The sequence below is a fragment of the Perca flavescens genome, chromosome 3 (assembly GCF_004354835.1).
Source record: "Perca flavescens isolate YP-PL-M2 chromosome 3, PFLA_1.0, whole genome shotgun sequence".
Lineage (NCBI taxonomy): Eukaryota > Metazoa > Chordata > Actinopteri > Perciformes > Percidae > Perca > Perca flavescens.
The window spans coordinates 39909948-39925378 of record NC_041333.1 but is presented as its reverse complement, the minus strand read 5'-3'; the positions used below and the strand labels follow the sequence as shown (position 1 = coordinate 39925378).

The 15431-nt window shown below is 37.7% G+C and overlaps 2 non-coding genes across 2 annotated transcripts; both read left to right on the top strand.

Annotated features, from left to right (window-relative positions):
- The first annotated feature begins 707 nt into the window (after nucleotides 1-707).
- LOC114553411 (U6 spliceosomal RNA) lies at nucleotides 708-813 on the top strand. The gene has a single exon (XR_003692323.1). It is a non-coding gene; the product is annotated as a U6 spliceosomal RNA (small nuclear RNA).
- Nucleotides 814-11687: 10874 nt separating this feature from the next.
- Nucleotides 11688-11791, top strand: LOC114553414 (U6 spliceosomal RNA). Its single transcript, XR_003692326.1, has one exon. It is a non-coding gene; the product is annotated as a U6 spliceosomal RNA (small nuclear RNA).
- Nucleotides 11792-15431: the final 3640 nt, after the last annotated feature.

Here is a 15431-nt window from a genome sequence, read left to right as displayed (position 1 = left end):
CACACACACACACTGAATTGTCTCTCATGCTTGATTCAACAGCAGAAACAAGCTTTAGTAATCCAAAATGTTTTCGGCTACCGAAGGGAAGCTGTTGCTTCTGCCGTGAGCGCGTGTTGCAGCCTCCTTGTCTCTCCCCCTTTGTTAGTTACACGGCCTACATTCCTCCCCCTCCCCCACCACACACACAGAGACTCACAGACACAATATCTGTTTACAGGCTGGTTTCGTGCCGTGAACCTGTGTTGCAGCCTGTGTGTCTCCTTGTCTCTCCCCCTTTGTGTGTTACGCTGCCTAAAGTCTTCCCCCACCCTGTCCTCCCAGCCGGGGATTTTTGGGGGGGGTCAAAGTGCCTCCACTGAGCCGGGGGGAGGGGTGTGTGAGCACGTCTTTTGTTCTTTCACCTTCAGCACACCAATCCTGGCTCTCTGACGTAAGCTTCTTTGCATAGTTTTCCCATCAGCCCCTGTGAGTTCCTCAGCAGGCAGACAGAACATAAAGTATTTCAGATTGGGTCACATCTGCTCCTTTTGGGTTACTAAACATCCAGATGTCACAGCATAGCATCCAGACCTCTGCTTACTGTTGCTATATGTCCAGATACAGCCAGGGTTTGCTCCCCTTTACTGCCTATCTTTCCTCCAACCGTGGGAGAGTTCCTTCAGCTCCAGAGGCCTATAAATACCCCTCCGGACCTTGGTACTAGTGTGATAGTTCGCTATCACATATACTAAAATTGGAACGATACAGAGAAGATTAGCATGGCCCCTGCGCAAGGATGACACGCAAATTCGTGAAGCGTTCCTCATTTTGATCGATTAGCTGTGATCGTTTATAAGTTATATGAGTTTGGGATGATTTATTGAGCAAAATAACGCCTCCGTGGCCGTTTGGCGCTACTGCAGCGCAGCAGAGCAGTAGAGAAGCAGGTGGGAGCCTCTCAAACTTGGTTTAAAACTTTAATAAAAAGTGCAAGGCTTGGACCAAAATGCAGAGTTTAGGAATTTATTGATCAAAACTTAGAACCAAAAGTGTCCAGAAGTAGGCAGGCACACATGAAAACAATCCAAAAGACATAAAGGCAAGGAAGCAAGACACGACAGCAAGACACAACAGCAAGACCGACATAAGGCAATACACTAGACATTGAACCAATAGTATAGTATGTCAAAAAACGACAGTATAATATATCGAAAAAAAGCGGAAAAACTCATAGCATAATATGTCGAAATAGTGGAAAAAGTTAGTATTGTATGTCAAAAAAGGGAAAAACTCACAGTATATGTCGAAAAAAGTGGAAAAAGTCATAGTATAGTTTGTTGAATAAAGTAGGAAAAGTTGAAAAAGTCATAGTGTATATGTTGAAAAAAGTTGATAAAGTAATATAGTATGTTGAAAAAAAGTTGGAAAAGTTGAAAAAGTCATAGTATAGTATGTCAAAAAAAGTTTAAAAAGTGAAAAACTCAGTTTAGTATATTGAAAAGTTGAAAAACTGTAAAAGTGAGTAGAGTATGTCGAAAAAAGTGGAAAAAGTCATAGTATTGACTGTCAAAAAAAGTTGAAAAAGTTACAGCATATGTTGAAATAAGTGGAAAAAGTTAGTATTGTATGTCAAAAAAGTGGAAAAACTCATAGTATAATATGTCGAAAAAAGTGGAAAAACTCATAGTATAATATGTCGAAAAAAGTGGAAAAAGTCATGGTATGAATGTCGAAAAAAGTGGAAAAAGTCATTGTATGAATGTCGAAAAAAGTGGAAAAAGTCATGGTATGGAATGTCGAAAAAAACAGTATAGTATTTCGAAAAAAATTATAGCATTGTATGTCAAAGGAAGTGAAAAAAAATTTAAAAGAGTAAAATGTCGAAAAAGTTGAAAGAGTATAATATATGTCAAAAAAAGTGAAAAAAGTCGGTTTATGTCGAAAAAAGTGAAAAAGTCAGAGTTGTGTCAAAAAAAGTTGACAAAGTGAAAAAGTCAGTAGAGTATGTTGACAAGAGTTAAAAAGTCATATGTTGAAAAAAGTGAAAAGGTCAGTATTGTATGTCAAAAAAGTGGAAAAAGTCACAGTATTGTATGTTGAAAAAAGTTAAAGTTGAAAAAGTCATAGTATTGTATATGAAAAAAGGAAAAAATCAGTATAGTATTGAAAAGTTTTAAAAAGATGAGAAAGACAGTTTAATGTTTAAAAAGTTGGAAAAGACAGTATAGTATGTCAGAAAAAAAAGTTTAAAAAGACAGTATAGTAGTCAAAAAAACAAAAAGTTGAAAAATTCTTAGCATAGTATCTAGAAAAAAAAAAAGAAAGATTCATAGTGAAAAGTCATATTATAGTATGTTGAAAAAAGTCATTGTATAGTATGATGAAAAAAGTTGAAAAAAGTCATAGTATAGTTTGTCAAATAAAGTAGGAAAAGTTGAAAAAAGTCATTGTATATATGTCTAAAAAGAAAAAAAGTAATAATATAGTATGTTGAAAAAAAAAGTTGGAAAAGTTGAAAAAGTCATAGTATAGTATGTCGGAAAAAGACAGTATAGTATGTCAAAAGAAAGTTTAAAAAGTGAAAAACTCAGTTTAGTATGTTGAAAAGTTTAAAAACTGTAAAAGTGGAGTGGAGTATGTCGAAAAAAGGGAAAAAGTCATAGAATTGACTGTCAAAAAAAAGTTGAAAAAAGTCATAGCATAATATGTCGAAATAAGTGGAAAAAGTTAGTATTGTATGTCAAAAAAAGTGGAAAAACTCACAGTATAATATGTCGAAAAAAGTGGAAAAAGTCATTGTATGAATGTCGAAAAAGTGGAAAAAGTCATGGTATGGAATGTCGAAAAAAACATAGTATAGTATGTCGAAACAAGTTGAAAATGACAGCATTGTATGTCAAAGAAAGTGAAAAAAAATTAAAAAGAGTAAAATGTCAAAAAAGTTGAAAGACAGTATAATATATGTCAAAAAATGTTGAAAAAGACAGTATAATATGTTGAAAAGTGAAAAAAGATGGTATATGTCGAAAAAAGTGAAAAAGACAGTATAGTAGGTCAGGAAAAAGTTAGAAAAGACAGTATAGTAGGTCAGAAAAAAGTTAGAAAAGACAGTATAGTAGGTCAGAAAAAAGTTTAAAAAGACAGTATAGTAGTCGAAAAAAGTACAAAAAGTTGAAAAACTCTTAGCATAGTATCTAGAAAAAAGTCATTGTATAGTATGTTGACAGAATTTGAAAAAGTCATAGTATAGTATGCCAAAAAAAGATGAAAAAGTTGAAAAAGTCATAGTATATATGTCAAAAAAAGTTGATAAAGTAATATAGTATGTTGAAAAAAAGTTGGAAAAGTTGAAAAAGTCATAGTATAGTATGTCGAAAAAGACAGTATAGTATGTCAAAAAAAGTTTAAAAAGTGAAAAACTCAGTTTAGTATGTTGAAAAGTTTAAAAACTGTAAAAGTGAGTACAGTATGTCGAAAAAGGTGGAGAAGTCATAGAATTGACTGTCAAAAAAAAGTTGAAAAAGTCATAGCATAATATGTAGAAATAAGTGGAAAAAAGTTAGTATTGTATGTCAAAAAAAATGGGTAAAACTCACAGTATAATATGTTGAAAAAAAAAGTGGAAAAAGTCATTGTATGAATGTCGAAAAAACATAGTATAGTATGTCGAAACAAGTTGAAAATGACAGCATTGTATGTCAAAGAAAGTGAAAAAAAATTAAAAGAGTAAAATGTCGAAAAAGTTGAAAGACAGTATAATATATGTCAAAAATGTTGAAAAGACAGTATGATATGTTGAAAAAAAAAAAAAAGATGGTTTATGTCAATAAAAAGTCAGGATTGTGTCAAAAAGAAGTTGACAAAGTGAAAAAAGTCAGTAGAGTATGTTGACAAGAGTTAAAAAGTCATATGTCGAAAAAAAAGTGAAAAGGTCAGTATTGTATGTCAAAAAAAGCGGAAAAAGTCACAGTATTGTATGTCAGAAAAAAAGTTTAAAAGACAGTATAGTAGGTCAGAAAAAAGTTAGAAAAGACAGTATAGTAGGTCAGAAAAAGTTTAAAAAGACAGTATAGTAGTCGAAAAAAGTACAAAAAAGTTGAAAAATTCTTAGCATAGTATCTAGAAAAAGTTGAAAGATTCATAGTATAGTATGTTGAAAAAAGTGGAAAAGTCATAGTATAGTATGTTGAAAAAAGTCATTGTATAGTATCTTGACAGAATTTGAAAAAAGTCATAGTATAGTATGCCAAAAAGATGAAAAAAGTCATAGTATATATGTCAAAAAAAAAAGTTGATAAAGTAATATAGTATGTTGAAAAAAAAATTCTGGAAAAAGTCATAGTATAGTATGTTGAAAAAGTCATTGTATAGTATCTTGACAGAATTTGAAAAAGTCATAGTATAGTATGCCAAAAAAGATGAAAAAGTCATAGTATATATGTCAAAAAAAAGTTGATAAAGTAATATAGTATGTTGAAAAAAAAGTTGGAAAAGTTGAAAAGTCATAGTATAGTATATCGAAAAAGACAGTATAGTATGTCAAAAAAAAGTTTAAAAAGTGAAAAACTCAGTTTAGTATGTTGAAAAAAAAAAGTTTAAAACTGTAAAAGTGAGTACAGTATGTCGAAAAAAGGTGGAGAAGTCATAGAATTGACTGTCAAAAAAAGTTGAAAAGTCAGCATAATATGTCGAAATAAGTGGAAAAAAGTTAGTATTGTATGTCAAAAAAGTGGAAAAACTCACAGTATAATATGTCGAAAAAGTGGAAAAAGTCATGGTATGAATGTCGAAAAAGTGGAAAAAGTCATGGTATGGAATGTCGAAAAAAACATAGTATAGTATGTCGAAAAAAAATGACAGCATTGTATGTCAAAGAAAGTCAAAAAAATTAAAAAAGAGTATAATGTGGAAAAAGTTGAAAGACAGTATAATATTATATTAAAAAGTATTGAAAAGTTTAAAAAGATGAGAAAGACAGTTTAATATGTTGAAAAAAAGTTGTAAAAGACAGTATAGTATGTCAGAAAAAAGTTTAAAAAGACAGTATAGTAGTCGAAAAAAGTACAAAAAGTTGAAAAATTCTTAGGATACTATCTAGAAAAAAGTTGAAAGATTCATAGTATAGTATGTTGAAAAAAGTCATTGTATAGTATGTTGAAAGAAATTGAAAGTCATAGTATAGTATGTCAAAAAAAGATGAAAAAGTCATAGTATAGTATGTCAAAAAAAGTTGAAAAACTTGAAAAAGTAATAATATAGTATGTTGAAAAAAGTTGGAAAAGTTGAAAAAGTCATAGTATAGTATGTCGAAAAAGACAGTATAGTATGTCAAAAAAAGTTGAAAAAGTGAAAAACTCAGTTTAGTATGTTGAAAAGTTTAAAAACTTTAAAAGTGAGTAGAGTATGTCAAAAAGGTGGAAAAAGTAATAGTATTGACTGTCAAAAAAAGTTGAAAAAAAAGTAGCATAACATGTCAAAATAAATTGGAAAAAGTTAGTATTGTATGTCAAAAAAAGTGGAAAAAGTCACAGTATAATATGTCGAAAAAAGTGGAAAAAGTCATGGTATAGAATGTCGAAAAAAACATAGTATGTGTATGTGTATGTAGTATGTCGAAAAAAATGACAGCATTGTATGTCAAAGAAAGTCAAAAAAAAAAAAAAGAGAATAATGTGGAAAAAGTTGAAAGACAGTATAATATATGTCAAAAAAAGTTGAAAAGACAGTATAATATATTGAAAAAAAGAAAAAAAAAGGTATATGTCGAAAAAAAAGTGAAAGTCAGGATTGTGTCAAAAAAGTTGACAAAGTGAAAAAAAGTCAGTAGAGTATGTTGACAAAGAGATAAAAAGTCATATGTCAAAAAAAAGTGAAAAGGTCAGTATTGTATGTCAAAAAGTGGAAAGTCACAGTATTGTATGTCAAAAAAGTTAAAGTTGAAAAAGTCATAGTATTGTATATGAAAAAAAAAAAATCAGTATAGTATTGAAAAGTTTTAAAAGATGAGAAAAACAGTTTAATATGTTGAAAAAAAAATTGAAAAAGACAGTATAATATGTTGAAAAAGTGAAAAAAAGACGGTATATGTCGAAAAAATCAGCTCGGGCACGTTTTTTTCCCTCCTAAACACACGCACACACACTGTGAATTGACTCTCCTTTTGCTCGGTCGGGTAACAATAATAATAGTAATGAATTGAATTTGTATAGCACTTTTCAAGGGCTGAAGCAAAAAGCTTCAGATGTGTACTCCATGTTGTTTCCTCTCTGTCTGTTCTTGCTTGGTTTCCTCCTAAACACACACACACACACACACACACACACACACACACACACTGAATTGTCTCTCATGCTTGATTCAACAGCAGAAACAAGCTTTACTGTGCGACACACCGCCGCCGACTTGAGCTTCTAAAGATACCGGAAGTCATTCATTTTCAATGGAAGCTTCTCTCAGCTGCAAGGAGCGTCAAATCTGTCGGCGTCGCGTTTTGGGCGTTTTGAGCGTTTTGAGCGTCAATCAGAAAGTTGAACTTTGGTCAACTTTATGGTAATGAGCTATGACGCGGTTCAGCGGCAAGCAGCGGCAAAACGCCAGCAACCAATCGGAATATAGACGTCCTTGGCGCTGGCTGATTCCGAAAAACATACAATGTAAACTTCGTTCCTACCACAACATCAGTTCCGAGAAAATGGAGGAGAAGTTAATCATCGCGGTTGCTGGGTTCCCTATCATTGATGATATGGACGTTGTTTGCATATAGGGACCAGTTACAGAAGAACGAGGCATGGGATAAAATAGCTGGGATAGTTGGTGTCTCCGGTGAGTTGTGCGTGCTGATGATTTATATTATTTTTAACTAGGAGGGAAATAATTGCACAATAATGAGCAGTGCACCGTAGCATGCTAGTCTTCCTTGCTTGATGTGAATGGTGCGATCTGTTTGCAGATCATTTTACCCTTATTAAATGCGCAAAAGTAGAAGAAGCATTTTCGCAATGCACTTAATGAGTTGTGTCAAACTGTTTACGGGTTACAACATCTGGCCCGCCCGCCAAAAAAGTTACCGCCAGTTTCATTCATTTTTTGAGTTTGTCATACATTCCGCTGTTCATTTTAGGTTTAAACTGTTTCTGACAGATACTCAAATTTGTCTCTGTCTTGCCAGTAATATAAACTCTCTCTCCCCCCAAATGCATACCAGCCTCATATGATTAAAAACTTGATATATCGATATAGTGCAGTGATTGCTATGGATTTTTAATTTTCCATAAGTAATTCTGAAAGATAAATAACGTTAATCATGCTATTTCCTTGATTGATGGATAACAAATATTGTCACCCTAGATGACAGTGGACTGTGATAATGCCAGCCTCAAAGCATAGTATAGCAACTCTGATAAAGTTAAACACAAGAGAGAAACATAGGTCTTCATGTAAAGAATCTGCTCTGTTATGTGATGTTGAATAGTCACATTGCTTATGGTTTTCTGTTGTCTGTTCACTAGCTGAGGATTGCAAAAAAAGAAATGGAAGAGCTTGAGGGACATGTTCAGGAAGGAAAGAAAGAAGGAAAAAGATAGGCGAAGGAGGGCGCTGGTGCAAGCAGTGCCCGGCCATGTGATTACAATGCATTAATGGGCTTCCCCTCAAACTTTCATGGAGGGCCGACCAGCGTCCAGTAATATGGGGGAAGCCCCTGAAGCCCTAGGGGGCGGTGATGATGCCATGGACAGTCAAACTGGGGCACAAATGATCAGGCATGGCGGGCACAGTCAGGCACAGAGCAGGCTTCAGGCACAAGGCTTCAGGCACAGAGCTTCAGGCACAAGAGCTTCAGGCACAAGGCTTCAGGCACAAGAGCTTCAGGCACAAGGCTTCAGGCACAAGAGCAGGCACAAGAGCAGGCACAGAGCTTCAGGCACAAGGCTTCAGGACAAGAGCTTCAGGCACAAGGGCTTCAGGCACAAGAGCTTCAGGCACAAGAGCTTCAGGCACAAGGCAAGCATCAGACAACATACCAGTGCAGAGAGCAAATGACCCGCCCCAAGAAGGAAGGGCCCCACACCTCTGACTTTGAGGAGAGACTGCTCACAGCATTGGAGGCTGTGAGCAACAGACCGGGACCAGTCCCAGCCCTTCTCCCCTTCTCCGCCTTCTCCTGAGGATAGTGATAGCTATTTTTTAAAAGCCTACAGGAAGACTTCAAAACCCTGTCTTTTAGAACAAGGCAGGATCTCAAGTTTGAGATGCACCGCCTGGTGTATGAGGCAAAGTGTCGTGAGGTTGACCCTTGGGCTGGGAGGAACGGGGGTGCAGCTGACAACACTGTGAGGGGTGTTAGTAAAGCTTTTTCCCTCATAGTGCTGTCAGCTGCACCCTGTTCTCTCTCCCTCACATGCACATGCACACAGTATCATTCACACAGGAAGTGCAGTGAGGCTGCCCCTTGTTCTCTCTCCCTTAGACCAATGTAACGTTGACGTTAAAAGGCCCTGTTGGGACCAAGTTTTTGTTAACACTCAAGGTAAATGTCACATTTAAATTAGTTATTATTATTATTATTATTATTTGCATCTGTTAGTTCTGAAATGACAACTGACAAAAAGAGACAAAAATGGGTTTAAAGTTAATATAAATATTGTAAAATCTTAAAAATATATATAAAAATAAAAATATTTTCAACATTCATGGTTGTGTTTCATATATTTTTAAATCCATGTTAACACCTGTTGCATTGTGGGTAAAAGGAATACAGAGAGCCAACGTGACTGCAGAGGAAGATAACAACAAAGATTTTGCACGATCTAAGAGGCACACACAGTAATTGTGCTTTGGTATTTCAACCTTGTCATATTTTGTGTTATTATATTTGTTGTTTTCTTTGCATTCAATGCACTTTCTGTAATGTGGTGACCTTCATTGTGTGAACTGTCTAGTTAAGTTTTTTTCGGCGTTTTGACCACGTTTTCACCTTTTGTTTTTGCTTTGTCAAACGTTTTAAATTGTTAAATTTTTCTTCTACACATTTTCAGCGCTTACTTCAGCGTCCCCCTATTTTCTGATATAAAACAAAATTTCGAAAAAACGGGTCACATTGACTGGCTTTCTGTAGCCTACTGTAGTGGCGCTAACATTGTTGGGCCCATATAGTTACATTTTTCTGACACCTTTTTTCACAGTTTGTTTTGCTTTTCCAACGTTTTTTTTTTTTTCAAGGATCTTAAGAGATTATAAATAACTGAAAGGTATATTTGACTCATTGTATTTTATGTTTATTTTTTTTGTAGTGCATGGCCTTATTTAATTGGACCAGTGTAATTACAAGGCTTATACTCCTGGTTGCCAGTGGACAGCTCCCTCGGTGGAGAAATAGGAGGTATATGTCTCCCGGACACGGATGGCCTCTCGTCTTGGAGTTGTTGCTGCCCACTCGGGTTACTGCCTGTAGGCCAGCAACTTCCCTGTCTGCAGCTGGTGGTGGTCCTGCATGTCTTGCAGTTACCCTGGTTGGCGTCTTGGAGGTCTTCCTCAGAAAATTATGCAGGACACAGGTAGCCTTCACACAGGCGTCCACATTTTCAGGGCTAACCCAATGACTCTTCTGTACATCGCCATTGAGGCGTGAGAATACCAAAGGTATTCTCAACAATCAACCTTGCATGTGACAGCCTGAAGTTGAATACTCTGCGCCTGCCAGAGTGGTTGGAGCAGGAAAAGGCCGCGCGAGGTTAGGGCGCGGTGGGAAAGCCTCATCAGCAACAAAGGCGTGTGGCTGCAGTCCCTGATGCTCAGCTCCCGGCAGCAGAGCATCCTGTGGCAGTGGCCGAGTCCCGTCCAGTAGTGCCCGGCCGAAGGTGGGTTGGCCAGGACACCGCCGGTCACTCGTCCTCCTGTAGCTGCCCACATCCACAACCCGAAAGCAATATTGGGCATCTACCACTGCCAGAAGCACAACTGGAGTAAGTCCCCTTGTAATTAAAATACATGGACCCTGAATTGTCAGGAGACTTAATCACAACATATTTCCCATCAATGGATCCAAGGCAGTTAGGGAAAGCCCACCGCTGGTAAAACCCCTTGGTGATGTTCAGCCAAACCTCAGTGGTGGGCACTGGCATATACTCCTCAACCATGGAGTCCCAAATGGCCCTGCAGACCTGGGGACAATGTTGGCCACAGTGGTCACTCCCATGTGATAGCTGGCAGCAATCGTTAGCGATAGGAGTCCCCTGTGGACAAGAACCGCAGGCAAATAGCCAGGCGCTCAGCAGGACATATTGCACGGCGGTGGTGGTGCTAGTCATCATGATGGCGGCCCCACCTTGACAGCACGCTGTCAAACTGCTCCGTCCAGCCTGAAGTGCCCATGGGAACCTCTATCATCGAGCGCGGTTGCTGCACCAGCCGGTGATACTCTCCGGGTTAACGGTCCTGGAGGGTGTCATGAACCCAAAATCTCCGCGAGACCGACATCTTCTCCGCCAAATACAGTACAACCAAAACACAACAACCAGCGATGAACCATAGTGATCCAGTGATTTGGGATGGCGCAACTTTTATTTGTAATATTTACAAAGCGTTCGTTTTAAAGCGGGAATGCAATTCATTTTACTCACAGTAACACCGATTGACCAACTGCATTAGATGCAAATAATAATAATAATAATAACACTGTTGCATTTAACTTCAATCAATGCCAGTTATTGTAATGCAGTCAACACAAACTAATTACAGGACTGGCTATTCTGTACTACAAAGCGGCTATTTTTCCCGACCAAATGTGTCCAAAACGCGGTTATAAAAATAAAAGGTTTCTACTGTCAATGTATTGGCTGTGCAGTGGCTGCTTGTGCTTTTCTTCAATCGTGTGTTTTCTGGATGCCTTGTGTGCTTGTTTTTTTCTGTTTGCATTTTATGTTGTGACACTTCTCTTCTCCAATGAGCGATCATATGCTGCCACGTCAGAGCGGCGCGTCAAACAGCTTCCCGTACTTTCTGACAAGGTGCTCGACAGGCGTCCAGAGCTTCTTTGCAGCTCAAGTCGGCGGCGGTGTGTACGTGCAGTTAGTAATCCAAATGTTTTCGGCTACCGAAGGAAGCTGTTGCTTCTGCCGTGAGCGCGTGTTGCAGCCTCCTTGTCTCTCCCCTTTGTTAGTTACACGGCCTACATTCCTCCCCTCCCCACCACACACAGAGACTCACAGACACAATTTCTGTTTACAGGCTGGTTTCGTGCCGTGAACATGTGTTGCAGCCTGTGTGTCTCCTTGTCTCTCCCCTTTGTGTTTACGCTGCCTAAAGTCTTCCCCACCCCCGTCCTCCCAGCCAGGGATTTTGGGGGGGGTCAAAGTGCTCCACTGAGCCGGGGGGAGGGTGTGTGAAGTACGTCTTTTGTTCTTTCACCTTCAGCACACCAATCCTGGCTCTCTGACGTAAGCTTCTTTGCATAGTTTTCCCATCAGCCCCTGTGAGTTCCCTCAGCAGGCAGACAGAACATAAAGTATTTCAGATTAGGTCACATCTGCTCCTTTTGGGTTACTAAACATCCAGATGTCACAGCATAGCATCAGACCTCTGCCTGTTGCTATATGTCCAGATACAGCCCAGGGTTTGCTCCCTTTACTGCCTATCTTTCCTCCAACCGTGGGAGAGTTCCTTCAGCTCAAGGGCCTATAAATACCCTCCGGACCTTGGTACTAGTGTGATAGTTCGCTATCACATATACTAAATTGGAACGATACAGAGAAGATTAGCATGGCCCCTGCGCAAGGATGACACGCAAATTCGTGAAGCGTTCCTCATTTGATCGATTAGCTGTGATCGTTTTATAAGTTATATGAGTTTGGGATGATTTATTGAGCAAAATAACGCCTCCGTGGCCGTTTGGCGCTACTGCAGCGCAACAGAGCAGTAGAGAAGCAGGTGGAACCTCTCAAACTTGGTTTAAAACTTTAATAAAAAAGTGCAAGGCTTGGACCAAAATGCAGAGTTTAGGAATTTATTGATCAAAAACTTAGAACCAAAAGTGTCAGAAGTCGGCAGGCACACATGAAAACAATCCAAAGACATAAAGGCAAGGAAGCAAGACACGACAGCAGACACAACAGCAAGACCACGACATAAGGCAATACACTAGACATTGGACCAATAGTATAGTATGTCAAAAAGACAGTATAATATATCGAAAAAAAGCGGAAAAACTCCTTAGCATAATATGTCAAATAATGGAAAAGTTAGTGTTAGTATGTCAAAAAAGGGGAAAAACAGTATATGTCGAAAAAAAGTGGAAAAAAGTCATAGCATGGTTTGTCGAATAAAGTGGGGAAAAGTTGAAAAAGTCATAGTGTATATGTTGAAAAAAAAGTTGATAAAGGCAGCAATATGGTATGTTGAAAAAAAAAAGTTAAAAAAAGTCATAGTATAGTATGTCAAAAAAGTTTAAAAGAGTGAAAAACTCAGTTTAGTATATTGAAAAGTTGAAAAACTGTAAAAGTGAGCAGAGTATGTCGAAAAAAAGTGGAAAAAAAGTCATAGTATTGACTATCAAAAAAAAAAGTTGAAAAAGTTACAGCATAATATGTTGTTGAAATAAGTGGAAAAAGGTTAGTATTGTATGTCAAAAAAGTGGAAAAAGCTCATAGTATAATATGTCGAAAAAAGTGGAAAAAAAGTCATTGTATGAATGTCGAAAAAAGTGGAAAAAGTCATATGGTATGGAATGTCGAAAAAACAATATATGTATGTCGAAAAAAAAATTACGTTATTATGTCAAAGGAAGTCAAAAAAAAAATTAAAAAAGGTAAAATGTCGAAAAAAAGTTGAAGAGTATAATATGTCAAAAAAAGTGAAAAAAGTCGGTTCACGATCAAAAAAAGTTGACAAAAAAGTTGAAAAAGTCAAAAAGTGGAGTATGTTGACAAGAGTTAAAAGTCATATGTTGAAAAAAGAGTGAAAGGTCAGTATTCCCAGTATTGGAAAAAACCTGTGGGTCTTCCCGTCACAGTATTGTATGTTGAACCTCCCTAGGGAGAGTTAAAGTTAAAAAGTCATATGTTGAAAAAAAGTGAAAAAATCAGTATAAAAAATTGGAAAAATTTTAATGTTGAAAAAACAGTTTAATATGTTTAAAAAAAAAAAAGAAAAAAATCAATATAGTATGTCAGAAAAATGAGAAAAAGACAGTTTAGTATGTTTTAAAAAAGTTTAAAAGACAGTATAGTATATCAGAAAAAAGTTTAAAAGACAGTATAGTAGTCGAAAAAAAGTACAAAAGTTTGAAAATTCTTAGCATAATATCTAGAAAAAAGTTGAAAGGTTCATAGTGAAAAGTCATATTATAGTATATTGAAAAAAAGTCATTGTATAGTATGTCTAAAAAAAGATGAAAAAGTTGAAAAATCATGGTATAGTTTGTCAAAAAAGTAGGAGAAAAGTTGAAAAAGTCATAGTATATATGTAGGAAAAAAGTAATAATATGGTTTGTTGAAAAAAAAGTTGGAAGAGTTGAAAAAGTCATAATATAGTATGTCGGAAAAAGTCATTGTGGATAATGTGAAAAAAGTGGAAAAAAGTCATGGTATGTGGAATGTCGAAAAAAAAACATAATATAGTGTCTTCGAAACAAGTTGAAAATGACAACATTATATGTCAAAAAGTGAAAAAAATTAAAAAATAAAATGTCGAAAAAGTTGAAAGACAGTATAATATATGTCAAAAAATGTTGAAAAGTATGTATGATATGTTGAAAAAAAGTGAAAAAAGATGGTTTATGTCGAAAATAATTGAAAAAAGTCAAATTATGTCAAAAATTTGACAAAGTGAAAAAAAGTCAGTGAGTATGTTGACAAGAGTTAAAAAAGTCATATATTTAAAAAAGTGAAAGGTCAGTATTATATGTCAAAAAAAGTTAAAGTGAAAAAGTCATAGTATTGTATATGAGTTTAAAAAGGTAAAGAAAGACAGAGTTTAATATGTTGAAAAAAGTTGGTAGAGACAGTATAGTAGGTCAGAAAAAAGTTTAAAAGACAGTATAGTAGTCGAAAAAAGAAATACAAAAAGGATTGAAAAATTCTTAACATATTTTAGAAAAAAGTTGAAAGATCCATGGTATGGTATGTTGAAAAAGACAATAGTATGTCAAAAAAAAAAAGTATAAAAAGTGAAAAACTCAGTTTAGTATGTTGAAAAGTTCAAGCATAAGTGGAGTAAAGTATGTGAAAAAGATTGGGAAAAGTCATAGTATTGTACTCACACACAGAAACACACACACACACACACACACATACATACTGAGGCACACACACACACATACATTACACCCACACAGGAAACACACACACACACATACACCACACACAGAAAACTTTTCACCACACAGGAAACACACACACACAGAAACACACACAGAACACACACACACACACACCCGCTGCCACATTCATACCCACACACACACATCTGTATTACTATCTTTGTGGGGACATCATTGACATAATGCGTCCCTAGCCCTACCCTAACCTTAACCATCACAACCAAATGCCTAACCTTAACCCTTACCCTAACCATAACCCTGAATCTAACCTCAATCCCAAAACCAGGTCCCTCGACAGCCCCTTTAAACTCGTGGGACCAGCATTTTGTCCCCAGGGCTGAACCACAAGTATACTGTAGTCCCCAGTTTTGGACCCCACAGATATAAATAAAACAGGTACACACACACACACACACACACCCACACACCCACACACACACCGCTTACACCACACCCACACACACACACACCCGCACCACACACCTTTACACACACGCACCCACACACACACACACCCACTTTACACACCACACACCACACTGCACACCCACAACACACACCACACACACACGCCACACACACCCATTTGCCACACACCACACACCCAGCCTTGCACACACACACACCCTTGCACACACGCCACACACGCCCACACACACCCGCTGCACCACACCCACCCACACCCACACACGCCACACACACACCGCCCACACACACACGCACCACACCCCTTACACACACTGCACACCACACACGCCACACCGCGCCCACACACACCCCACACATGCACACACCCCGCACACACTTGCCACACCACGCCACGCCACGCACACGCCACACCATGCCCAGCCCCTGACCACACACCTGCACCCACCGCACACCCACACACCCGCGCCACACACACCCACACCCCAGCACCCACCCACACACACACCCAGCACACCACACACACCCGCTGCCCCATGCACCTGCCACACGCGCCCACACACACACGCGCCCACCCGTGCACACACCCACCCACCCGCACACACACATGCACCCACACCACACCCACACCCCACCACCTCACCCCACATGCACCCCACGCCACCACACACCCACACCCACCACACACACCACACACACACACACACAA